This window comes from Aythya ferina, assembly GCF_964211825.1.
Source record: "Aythya ferina genome assembly, chromosome: 26".
Classification (NCBI taxonomy): Eukaryota; Metazoa; Chordata; class Aves; order Anseriformes; family Anatidae; genus Aythya; species Aythya ferina.
In genome coordinates, this window is record NC_140324.1 from 5,215,496 (window position 1) to 5,228,183 (window position 12,688).

Below are 12,688 nucleotides of genomic sequence, written 5' to 3' on the forward strand. Positions count from 1 at the left end.
AATACTCCCCGTGGGAAAGCATACGATTAATCAGTAACGTAGAAAACGAGGTGGAAGGCACCGTGTCCTTAGGGGTGGTCTGGCGTGTGGCACATGTGAAGCAGTTTGTGGCTGGCAAAGCTCTAAAATTCTCTTAAATTGTCTTAAATGATGGTGAATTTCTCTGCGCTGGGGGAGTGCCCTTCCGGGCTCGTTGCCTGCAATCTTTATTCCCTTAGTTTGTGTTGAAGGTATTTAGGATTATTCTGCTTTTTCGGCTTCCTTTAGCAAAGGTGTCCGGAGAGGGATGTATTAATTCCTCTTTGTTGGACCAAAGCTGGTTTTTAAAGCTGGAGACAATGGCTTAACAAGCAGCCAGGAGTTTAACTGATAGAAGTGGTTTGGGGAACAAAAGCACGCGAGTCCTGGCAGCTGAAGAACCGATCGGTGACTTCTAATCCCTGCGTTGCCATGAGGTGCCTGAGAATTACGCCGATGAAGCCTATAGAAGTAATTAAATAAGACTCATTTTAATATTGCGCATGTTATTGATCCCTCAGGACATTTAGATACGCAAACTCGATAAGACTATTTCCTTTTGCAAAAGGCTGTTCGTCGTAGTTGTAACACCTCTGGTTGCTTTCTACCCAAAAAAACCCTCATGTGCAAGTTAAGTGTCATTTCGCAAAAAGCCATTGAAGTACCCGAGCACCCAAATTTTGCCCTGCTCATCTTCTGGGTCTGCTTGCTTTGGGCTTGTTTGGGGTCGAGGGACCCTCGGGGGTTTGTTACTAGTGGCTAGGCTTCCTCGGGATCACCCCCTCTCGATCCCAGGGGTGATAAGGGCAACTCGGGTTTCCTTTTGCCCTCTGGCTGCGGGACCAGGGGCTGAACATCTGCCCCACAACCTTGCTTTTAGAAGAGGAGCTGCGTGCGGTGCTCGGCGTGCAGCGCTCCCTTTTGATCTCAGGTGGGGGCTGCACTTTGCATCCAGATCAAGTTGTGTGTGCCGAGGCTTCTGAATTAATTAATGATGGTGGCTGTGCTCGGCTTCCCCTGTAAATAGGTGTGGCCCTGGGTGGCTGCCAAGCTGCCATTTCGTTCCCTTCTTTGGCTTTCTGAGCGGTGTCATTCTCTGCACACACCCTCGGCGAGGTTTTTAAATATCATCGGGGAAAACGAAGATTGCTGCTGCAAAATTATTAGCTTATGGGTTAGCGACGTACTCCTACAACTGAGATTGGGAACGCAGCAGTAGTGGAGGGTGGCATCACGAGCTCCAAAAAATAAAAAGTCTTTCTGCTGTGTTTGCTGCTGAAGCCAGGTAGGCACAGAAGGGATTATGCAGGAGGAATCGAACGCTCCCGCATTCAGTGCAGGAAGGTGACGAGATGCTGCTGTGTCCTGCTCAGTCCCAGGTGGCCCTATTAAAGTCTCTGGCACTCGGTGAGCGCCTGCAGAGCCCAGCACAGCCTCGTGGGAGCACTGAGCATCGCCCAGCAGCCGAGAGAGAGCCCCCAGGTAGGGCAACCCAGGGCAAACGTGGTGAATGCAGAAGGAATGGAGAAGGCACGGCTTACTTGCTGAAAGTAGAGCAGATTTTCCCACCAGAGCTAGAAACAACAATTTGCCACCTGCTCTTTTTTTTTTTTAATCAAATGTTGCCATTCATTTCAGCCTCTGACCCCTAATGGGAGATCCAGGGCTTTCCCTTCTCCTTCCTTGGAGTTGGGCACTTGGAACGAGGCGATAAATTCACGCACACATCCCTCTTCTCCATCTAACGCTCTGCAAAGGCATTTCATAACGCTGCCTCTCTACATAGAAAAGAGACACCCCCCTTCTCTGTCCAAAACATTAAATATATTAAAAATAGCAATTCCAGTTCCTGAAAAACACACAGGTGCATCTATCCACGGAGACCTGTGCCGTTAGGTGATCAGATTGCCCTTTGATTAAAGCCAACTTGCAGCTCGAGTGCTGCTGTGGACGGATGGATGGACATGGGTGTCCTGCACGCATCCAGCCTCTCTCAGTCCTGCATGAGGATCGATGGAATCGGCCAGGAATAGAGTAACCAAAAAATAGAGCAAACTGTGCTATATATATTTTATTTTTTTAAAAAAGGGGGCAAAGAACCCCAAACCCAAAGACATTTAATCCATTCTTAGCTCTTTTTTGGAGCCCTCTCCTTCTGCTCAGCAGCAAACGTTGCAGTTCCTCTTCTCAAAATGGGCACTGCTTTGTTCACGTCTGCTGCCTGCCCGTTGTCTGACGTTGCCGGGTGTTTTTTGTTGTGACTGCAAGTCAGCCTCTTGCAAAGATTTTTGATTTAATGAGTCGGGTCTGCCCATGTCGTAATGACAAAGATCCACTTGGGTAGATGTGAAGCAGATGCAGATCCCTGCTTGGACCTGGCTCTTCCGAAGGTCCGATGTGACTTCTTCACCGGTGGATGAAGTTTCACGGGATAACTATTAACTGCAAAATTAAGGACAAAAATATTTTCTGCCCGTTTCACCAGGAGGTGTATTCTGTGCTTGACGACTCTCCTAATTCCTTATCGTAGCTCTTTGTTCCTTGGAGTGAGAGCTTGAAATTGCTGAGATGTCTGCACAGGGGAAGGCAGCCCAGAACCAGAGCAGATCACAACTGGTTTATCCAAGTTGTTGCTTGAAGGTTGACTTTATTTAGAAATGTCAGCTTGTTGTTGCTTATTTTATGACACATTGTTCTTAATTTTATGAAGCTTAAGTGTCCCAAGAGCATGTCCCCTGTGGACTTTGGGGGAATAATTGCTTTTTCATAGATTTGCAGGGGAAGCTTCCCCCCAGGTCGAGGACATAAATCGCAATATGAGTGAAAAGCGAGCCGCATGCCTGTCTGCTAGAGCCCGTAGTGGTGCAACCCTAGACAATCGGGGGTGTTTCTATTCATGAGTAGCCAACCACGCCGTGATCTGGGTGTTTTGAGCCTGCCCGATCTTCTGCACCAACCAGCGGAGAAACACGCTCCATTTTGTGCCGACCCAGGGCTCGTTTCATAAAGGTTTCCCGTGTGGCATCTGCAGGGTTTCCATTGGCATTTTCCACGTGGCATCTTCAAACCCCAAACCCCGTGGTGACTGAACACCCCCGGGTGCTGCTTACAGAATGCCAGATTTTCAAGGTCTGGAGCAGCTGCCTGGAAGGAGAAATACTCCACTTGGTACCGTTTTCTCTTTCTGACCCGCATTACTGGGGTCTCTTTATCTTTGCATCTCCCAGGCACCCACATTTGACTGAATTTTGGCTAATCTTGGGGAAAACACAGGTAGATCGCTCCAAGTGGGGCTTGTTCACAGAGGGGGGAAGGAGCCTGGAAATGTGATTACCACTGAGATCTTCCAGGCTAGGAACGAGAGGAGTCAAAAAAACGCGTTTGCACTTTGATCTGAAAACACCAAGTTTTGATTGCGAGAGATCAGATTGCACCCGTGGATTTTTTTCAGAAGGCTCAGCTTGGATTTTCTGGGGAAAACTCGCTCCCTGGTTCCCCGTTTTCCTACATACTACTGCGTGCTCGTGGTGGGGCTCAGGGGGCAGAGTGGAGCTGGACACCAGCAGATGAGCAGCGAGATCTGTGCTGCCGTGAGCGGCCCCCCCATCTCACCCAGACCCCATAGGAAAGCCAGGGATGCCCCTTGAAGCCCCACGTGCGCTCCCACGGGATTTGACACCCCTTGGCTTGGCACCCACTAGGAGAACAAATGCTGCAAAATAAAGCCCCCCCCGAAGGACGGACGTGCCGGGGTGACATGTCTGAAGAGCAGCCGTTGCCTGTAAGTAGTTTTCCCGTTCCTGTCTCTGCTGCTCCTACCTCGAGCAGTTCCCTGGCCGCTGGCACAACGCGGTCCCGCTGCGGACCGGCTTCGCCCCTGGGTCACCGCGGCTCCCGGCGCCCCTGCCCCGACAGCGACAGCGCAGGCATTGATCTGAAGGGGGTAATTAGGAATGCTATTGACGGCCGGGGAGGGGGGAGCCGCCTGCTTTATCCCCGGCGCAGGAATTCAGGAGGGAGCCGGGGAGACTTTTAATTTGTAACCGGTTTTATTTGCCATCTGACTCGTGCACAATAAACTGGTAGCGGTGGTATTAGCGAGCATCTGAAAGGAGCTTTTCTGCCTCCCTGCGAGGTGGCACCTCGCTGCACAGAGGCTGAACCCGGAGGGTGGGCGGCCAGGGGGGGCTTCGGGAGCTTTCGCCGGGGTCTTGGCGCATGCAGGAGAAGTTAGAGAGCAATTCTTGAATGTTTGGTGAAACACTAACATGCTCCAGGTACCGAGTGGATTGGCACATTCATAAAAAGCCAGAGAAGTGCTTTCCCACTCCATGATGATGGCTTTTGTATTAACACAAGTGCCGTGACTATTATTTCCATCCAGTGGCTCTTCCTAGAATTCTGTTGAGACGCCTGCAGGCAGGAGGCTGCATTTTTGGAGCGTACAGAAGTGCTTTCAGCTGAAATTTTGGTGCTTAAAACCCCCGCTTGATACTTCTGTACAGCTTCGGGTTCTCTCTTTAGACCAATACTTGGAAGGCTTCACTCCCGTATTCAAAAATGTTTATGGAAGTAAAGCCTGAGCGCATGAGACAGAAGCTAGCCCCTCGTGTGTCAATATTTAAATTGAAACGTGACTCCTTTTTCTGCTGACCAGTTCGCTCAGCCTTCCAAAAAGTACAGAAGTTTTCTTATCTCGGTTGTTTGAGGAGGCATGTGCAGCAGCAGTGCTGCACGGGGGTACCTGTGTCACAGTTTCCGTGCCTTAATCTTCTTATAGAATCTGGAGCCCGTCTTATTCTGAAAATATTAGATTTTTAAAGCCTTCTTTTGCACGGTAAATCTCTTGAATTTTAGCGGATCGTAATTTTTCCAGATAGTGTTGCAGGAATGCAGCGGCGTTGCTAGAAATGCAATGCCTAGTTTTACCGATCTACAACTTTCAACATCATTTTGTAGAGGAAAAACCTTCACCGAGCGACAAAGTCAACTCTGAACAAGTAGCTGTGATTTCTGCTCTGCTGGTGAAGTACCTCCAGCCCAGTGCCTGGTGGATTTCCTGAGTGTTTCACTTGGTGCAGTTTTAAAAGTTGCTGTATCAGAGTGAGAACCGTGATTCTCTTCAACTGTCGCATCCCACCTTTGTAAGCAATGCTGGAGAATTGGGATATTTTTCAGAATATCAAATGCTGCTGGGCTGTGACCGTCCTGCCATGCTCGGAGTTGGAACAGGAAAGTTTTCGGGGGCTGAAACATGCGGTTTGCCCTGACTCAGAGGGTTTGGGGGATGTGGGCAGGGGTCAGCGGGGTAACACCGTGTCTGTTGGGTGGCTGGCTTTAAACCCAACGCCTTGGCTCGGCCGCACGCTGCCTCCTCCTGCAGAGAGGTTTTCTGATGGAAGCGCTGTCAAAACTTGGAGCTGCTGTTTAGACAGAGTTTCACTTCCGAGCCTTAACCGTTTAATCGCCCGCTTCCTACGAGAAGCCCTAAATAGATGCCTTAAAAATAACTCCTTCAACACACTTTTACAAACATTTTAACCTTGGTTTTCTCGGCGCCGTGCAAGCCACCTTCCCGTGCCGGAGAACCAGGAGGAGGCTGCGCCACGCAGTGAGCCCAGCGCTTGGCACCCGGGGCCGGCCAAGGAAACTTCCACAGCGTGGGTCAGCGCCGCCAGCGTTTTGTGGCAGTGAAGCAGTTAAAGTGCTCCTCTGGTGTCCTCGCAAGATGAAAACTATTTTAGTCCCATGACAGGAGCACTCTGGGAGCCGAGCGCTCCGCTTCGTTAAAAATGGAGGCCGGCCGCAGGCTCAGGAAGGCGACTCGGCAGCTCAGACTTCCCATGTGCAGAGCGCGTCGGAAGGGAAGAATCCTGTTTGAATCCTGTTTGAATCCTGTTTGCACCAACCTCCCCCAAAATCCCGTAAAATCCTGCCACCAGCCCATTCGTGTCGCCCCATTCCTATTTCTCGGGGAGGACTTGGAGACGTGCGGGCTGTCCCTGCGGCATGGGCTCCATCCCTCAGCCTCCCCTGCCACCACGACCTTCACCAGTCCCACCAGCACCATCCCCACCATACAAATAACTCCTTTTTCCCCCCTTTTTATTTTTCCCTCCCCCCTTTTTCCCAGCAGCGTCACAACTTGTGGCTTCCTTCTTGCTGCAGTAGTGTTGTAGCTGCTGATTAATGCGGCAGCTCCTGCTGCGACCTGGCGTAATGTGGGTTGTATTTTGGAGGTTTTGGCGATGGAGGAGCGTTGGTTCACGTCCTGGCCAGGCACACGAGGAGCAGCATGGAAGTACCGCAGTGCCCATCGCTTGTCAGATCCCTATGAAGGCCCTGAAGTAGCTCTAGCAATGGTTTTCAGTGGGCTACTAATTAGAAAAGCGTTGGACTAATAGGATGAGCTATAATTAGCAAGACCTGCCCTCTAGATGGCTAATCAGGGCCCGCACGCAGTTGTATATCCATTCATTAACTTTCCATATCTGCAATTCCGTAGTGATGCGTTGAACCTATTGGAACCTTTCGGGGTGCTGAAAATAGTAAAGCAAATGAGTCGAACGGGGCAGGATCTCCCAGCTTTTGGGACAAGATGACCTCTGAGCTTTCTGTAGCTCCTTTGGTGGAGGTGACCGACCACAGGCGGAGCGTGCCGGGGACAGCGACCCTTCGGCATCTCCTCCCTGTCCGGCAGGGAGGAGGAGGAGGAGGAGAAGTCGGTGAGCTGTTGTCCTGCCCGCTGGACAAAAGAAAATAGCTCTGCACAACTTTCTGAGGAGGGAAATGACTCAGAGTTCTTGGTGGCTTAGCTAGAAATAAGAGGCCGAGCTTCCAAGGAGTTGTCTTGGCAGCCGGCGTGCATCAATTACAGTGCTCCACCTCCAGCCCAACGCTGCTGCCCCGTGCCGACACCGGCTTCGTGTCAGTGTGCGTGGTGCAGGGCTCACTGCTGGCATCGTGGCTCCTGTCGTGGTGTCTGCTCTGTGCTGGGTGCTGATGGACCTCCTGCTGCAGGCATAGGTAGCTGCTGGCCCTGTTTTGTGGTGAAATGAGCTGTTTTTACTGCGCCGGTGTGCGCAGGCTCTGTTTCTTCCCTCCGTTTCCTAGCGAGGGAAGAACAAGGTGCGAATGTCATGTGCTGTATGTGCAGGGTGATAAAAAGGTTTCTGCAGGGCATAAGCAAGCGTGGGCCAGCAGGGCTTGGTCTGGAGTAAAAAAGCAGACAGCATGTGAGCATCATCTGTGTGAGGATGTTTTTTGTATGCTCTCCTGTAGGAGCAAAACTTGGCTAAGAAGTCCTTTCCTCTCTGCTTCTCTGCTTTATGTTGGACTTCATGGCAGCTTCTGCAGGGACCTGGGATGTGTCCGCAGGTCCAACCAGGAACAGGGGACAGCTGACTTGGTCTGCATTATGGGGGACCCCATAACCCCACCAAAACCTCATTAGAAATAAATGCAAAGGAGCGTTGCCTTCATGTCATATCTTGGCTATTCACTGCGTGATCTCATTGCACAAACCAAAAACCAGCTTTGCTGTTGGGTGCTTGATGGAAGAGGTGAGAAGAAAGATCTCAAGGACAAGGAGGAGGACCTGGAGCTGCCTCGAGCTGGGAGCTCGAGTACAGAGGCTCCTCAAGAAATTCACTCAAGCTACAAAGCTCTTCTGCCATCAGCAGCATCGTGGCATTGAGCCACGGTAGCCTAAACCGCTGGACAAACACTGCCTTGTTTGCCGCATCTCTCTGCGTTGCAGCTATTAAAATGCTGGTCCAGGGGCCTGCTGGCGTGTTGGGCAAATGAAAAGCTGAAAGCAGCTGAAAACCTTTATGAAATGAGACGTTTATTTTTGTCAGCGTTTGTCTGTATAGCAGCGTGCCTTTTGAGGTCATGCCACAGTCGGTTTGGGGAAGAGTAAATAAGTTTCCTTCGGGAGATGCGTCTTCAAGTGGTGCTCCCCTGCCTGCGTGCTTGGCCCTGTGCTGGCCTGGGGCCGCCTGGAGGCTCAGCCCATGGGAATGATGTTGGAGCAGTATTTGGGGACAGGGATGTCCTCCTCTAGCCAGGGAAACAGTCAGTTAGAACGGGGGATGTTGGTTCCTGGGGTGTCTGGGGCAAACCAGGGGTACCAAGAAGCGGTTGGTTCCTCTGGGAAGAAGCAAAGAGTAAAGAAATACAGAGCATGAAAAGCAGTCATGGAAATATTTCTCTGTGTGCTTTTTGTTTTTAATCCCAAAGCATTGGAACATGAGCCTGACTTGCAATTCCTTTCCAGTTCGAGTAATAGGATGTAAAAGATGTGGTCTCATCACCTTTCACACGGGCAGTGGAGTTTTAGGACTGCTGTCTCATGAGCGGGTGTGCTTCGGATGAAGGCGGTGGGCATGTCACCAGGGAGACTAAAGGAGTACTAAACTACTTGTCTTTTCCCTCAGGACCCTCTGCGCAGTCAATTTCAGCCACTCGGCCTGGACAGGACCCCAGGTGGAACCCATGAACTTCGCTGACGGGTAGGAGTTGTGGGCGGGTGGTGGAACTGTGCTGCCGGGTGGTTTTTTTTTTTGTACCTCTGCTCCTGCCTCGTCCAGGATGGCAGAGCTCAGATGCTAAACTTGGACCTGGATTTGGTCCCCGTGCCTTAACCAAACGTTGCCTTTCACTTAGCGTTTAATCAACGCTCCAAAGTACGTAAATCTCCACAGCTTGCTAATGGGCAAACAAAGAAGTTTCGCTTCCTTTTAGCTGGGCATTCACAGCAGCTGCACGGTATTTTCAGTCTTGAACAAGAAGAGAAGCAAACACAAGCGTACCGAAATTCTTCCCTTGAGACTCCTGTAGATTTTCATCATTTGTGCAACCCCCAGAAGAAAAATGGTGAATGGAAATGAAGTTTCTGCAGCTAGCTTGTAGCTCTGGCAGTGATCTAATGGCGTACTTGAAGTAACGCAGTAGACAGCTCTCTGGAGCAACTGTCCTGTGATGGTGCTCACCCATCTCACCGTGTTGTCAAAGGAAGCATTTTAGAAATAGTAATTTATAGGATTTGTCCAATAGTTGTCTTTGTTTTGTTTTTTCCCCTCTAAAAGACATATTGTCAAGGCTCTCGTGATCAGCATTAAGCATTTCTGGTCCTTGCTTCTGTTTTTTTTTGTTGTTGTTTTTTTTTTTTTTTTTTTCCTAGTGTAGGTGTTGATGTTTCTGCTGGTAGATTTACTGATTACTTCATTTTCTATTTGTAAATAGTCAGCTTCGGAACTGAGCCAGAGCCCAAACTTGTGCATAGTAGAGCCACCTTTCATGAGACCCGAATGAAATCATAAAAACATCCTCCTTAATGACATCAGTCAGTGGTGAAGGAGTGGGAGTAGCAGTGAGAGTAGTTGTATCACTCTCACACTTCGACGTATTCACCACAGTTGTGGAAATTTCTTAATCTGCACTCTTGATCAGTGACTTAAAGCACCTGAAATGCAGCTCTGTGAAGTTGTAGCGATGTGTGCATAAATACTATCTTATTTTGCCAGTTCAGCTTGTTACCCAAATACTGCTGCTCTGAACCCTTATCGAAACTCGTGCTAACTGCTGTTCTGCACTGAGGAATCTCGGTGATTTCTCTTTTTTTTTTTTTTTTTTTTTTTTGGTAATACAAAGCCCAGACATAGTCATTAGCAGACTTCCTGCCCAGTAGTTTCTAGACAAAAATAGATCCATAAAACTTGGGGGAGAATTCAGGTCAAACAAATCCCTCAAGTAGTGGCTGCAAGTAGTACCCTCTAACTAAATGCCTTTACACCCAAAGCAGTGGCCCTTAGAATTAATATAACATCCAAAATCTTTTCAGAAGAATTAGGCTAGTGGTTGGAAAAGAATAAAATTCTTTAAGTCGCTCAGATCTTTCTCTTAGTGCCCAGTCCTTTGTATTCATTTATACCAATTCCCTCTATGGCTGGGCTGCGGCTGTGTTAAATAATTAATATTGGGTTGAATGAATCCGGAGTGAGGCCCTGCTCGGGCAGGGTGATGCTGCAGCCCGTTGGGATGGTCTGTGCACACAGAGCCTCTCCTTTAAGTTTTTAAGACACAGAGGAGCGAGGAATCGCCCGTGTTACAATACGCACAGCATGCGGTGCTGGAAAAGCTGATTGTTGTTGTGACGGGGTATTTAACGATGCTAATTTTGCTGTTCTTGCATAAAATAAATGAACCAACCTAGATCCCTTCTTTAATAAGAAGCATACGTGAAATGGGGGGGTGACTTGATTGCAATCTACAGTGCTGTTACTTAATATTTAAATGAAATTTAAAATTGAATTGTAGTCCTCTAAGCAGTAGGTTTTATTTCTGAGTCAAAATAAACACGGGATAAACAGTTTTTAATTATTAGCTAGTATCTGCGAGGGGCTGACGTGAATGGAGAATCCACACGGCAAAGGGAGGCAGCATCCTTCCTGCCAAGCTGCACCAGGCCACGTGCTGCTGCCTTTTAAACAAAATGATTTTGATTCCGTCCTTTTTCCTTCAGCCGAATTCCCTGGGGGTGACAATGAACCCCCTCGTTGCTGGAAGCCTTGCAGCTCTGAATCGCGATGGCAGAGCGTGAGGAGAGCTGGTACCACCTCACCACGCTGCCGGGGCGCCCGCATCCCCGCGGCGGGGCCATGAAATGGGGCTTGGAGGGCTGGGTGCTCTCAGGAGTGAAGAGCACCACCAGTAAAAGAGTCTTAGGAGAAATGCCTGTTCGCTTTATGCAAGATTTTTTTCAAAAACTTAAGCATTTTTTTTTCCTAAGATCACTCTGACAGTGCTTCTGTGAGGTTCTCACAGAATTCTAGCAAATTAGATTGACTTTTACGGGCCGTAGCTATTAGATGTTTAATATAATCTATATGGCACATTGAGCTTTCTGTTAGGAATTGTGACCACTTCTCCGATGCACACGGCGCTTAGGTAATGATTAGAGTGCAGGTTTCCTTCACAAACGGAGCCAAACCTTGCATTAATAGCGATTTTCTTTGTAAGGCGAGTTGACACAAAAGCGATGGAAGGCAGACTGGTGACTCCTCGTGCAGTGCGACTCCAGCTTCCAAAGTCTCTTTTCTGGCCAAAACCAGAGCTTAACATTTGTGGTGCTCGGAGCTTCAGCGTGCTCCTACAGATGTTTGTCTGTTAATTTTGGTAAATATTTAGTCAAACGAGGGCTGAGCTGCTTCCTACTGCGCTGCGGGCACAGCGCTGGGGCTGGCTGGCGCCGCTGCTCCTTGGGGTGACAACAAAGCCGCTCCTGCAGGCCCAGGGTGTCGGAGGGACCCTTGGGACCCCCACACCCCGAGTCCCAGCTGTTCTCCCTCAATAATCTGTCAGGCCAGTGCCCATGAGATGCTTTTCTGCTGGAGCCTGTAGGCAAGCCGCTGCCGTGCCGCCGGCCCCTCGCCGGCCAGAAGTGCTCCCCGCCACGCTGCGCGATGCCTCGCACCCCGGCACGCAGGAAACTTTTGTGGGCTCCTTCTCCTTTTAACCACAAGTACTGAGCAGCCCTCAGCAAGGTCACTTATCTTCCCCCGCACGCTCGCAGCGAGGGGAAACGATAATCATGACAGAAAAGGGAGGAGGGGGGAGGGTGTCAGGGCTGCCGTGCCCGGGAGGTGCCGCCGGGCCCCCTGTGCGTGAGCACACGCGGCTCAGCCGGCACGGGAAGGGTTAAGGGCTGCCATTTTGTTATGTAACACCCTTAATGGACATATCGGTGAATGGCACCAAAATGGCAGGGCTTAACCCTTGGTGGGCTGCCGTGCTCGGCCGGCCCCGGGGCTGCCAGCAGGCCCAGGGCGTGCTGTGGGTGCTCTGAGGGCGCTGGGCACCCTCCTGCCCCTCGCCCCGTTTTGAGGGGACCTGGGCAGCGGCTGCTCTGTTTGTGGGGGACGTGGTGTGGGGAGCATGGTGGGCACAGCCAGGGGATCCACCTGCATCGCCTCAGCCCCCTCAGCGAAGGGACAGGCTCTGAGGTGCCCAGGGGAGCTCAGGTGTGGGCCTTGTGCTGTTATTGCTATTATTTTTTGACCCCTCTGTTATCATCCTTCCCCTATTGCATTAATTCTTTCCTTTTAAAGTCAGTTCTTAATTTGGATATCCGAAGTGTATTTCTCTAAAAATTCATACAATAAGGTCACGAGTTCCTGTGTGTGCACATGTATGCACATTAATACACGTGCAGCCATGAACACCTTCACACAGCAGTACACACACAATCATTTTTAACAGCTGTGTCAAAGAGATCTCACTTCTAGCTTCGTTATCAATGAGTATGTAGGGGAAAAAAAAAACACGCTTATGACATAATTAAGCTCAGTTGAAACAACTTCTTACAGGAACTTTGCTGCATGCTGCTAGGAGAAATTAATTGGTGGGCATGGTGGGGAGGGGGTGTGCGGGTGGTCCGGGCGGCCGCGCTTGCCAGAGGCAGTGCTGGGTCCAAGCGACTGCTGAGCCAGAAACTTTGTGAAACTTTGTGATCAGCTGCATTTAGGGAATATCCAAAGCCATCTCTGACTTCTTTTCACTCAGGGGCATTGACTTGGATGCGTCTTAACCTCCCCGTTTCCTCTTCTGTAACCTTGCTTCTTTTTTTTTTTTCTCCTTTCCTTTCACTGTAAAAGTTTCCAGATCATGC

General features: G+C 49.9%; 1 protein-coding gene across 9 annotated transcripts in view; it reads left to right on the plus strand.

The window, feature by feature from the left end:
- Nucleotides 1–12,688, plus strand: part of GATAD2A (GATA zinc finger domain containing 2A) — a 63,069-nt gene that overhangs the window by 20,530 nt on the left and 29,851 nt on the right. For 8 of the 9 annotated variants that reach the window (XM_084498965.1, XM_084498973.1, XM_084498974.1 and 5 more), the window contains exon 2: nt 8,457–8,531. The exons of the other annotated variant lie outside the window; for it this stretch is intronic. The gene's annotated coding sequence lies outside the window, so the exon portion shown is untranslated. The remainder of the gene's footprint in view (nt 1–8,456; nt 8,532–12,688) is intronic. 9 annotated transcript variants of the gene reach the window in all.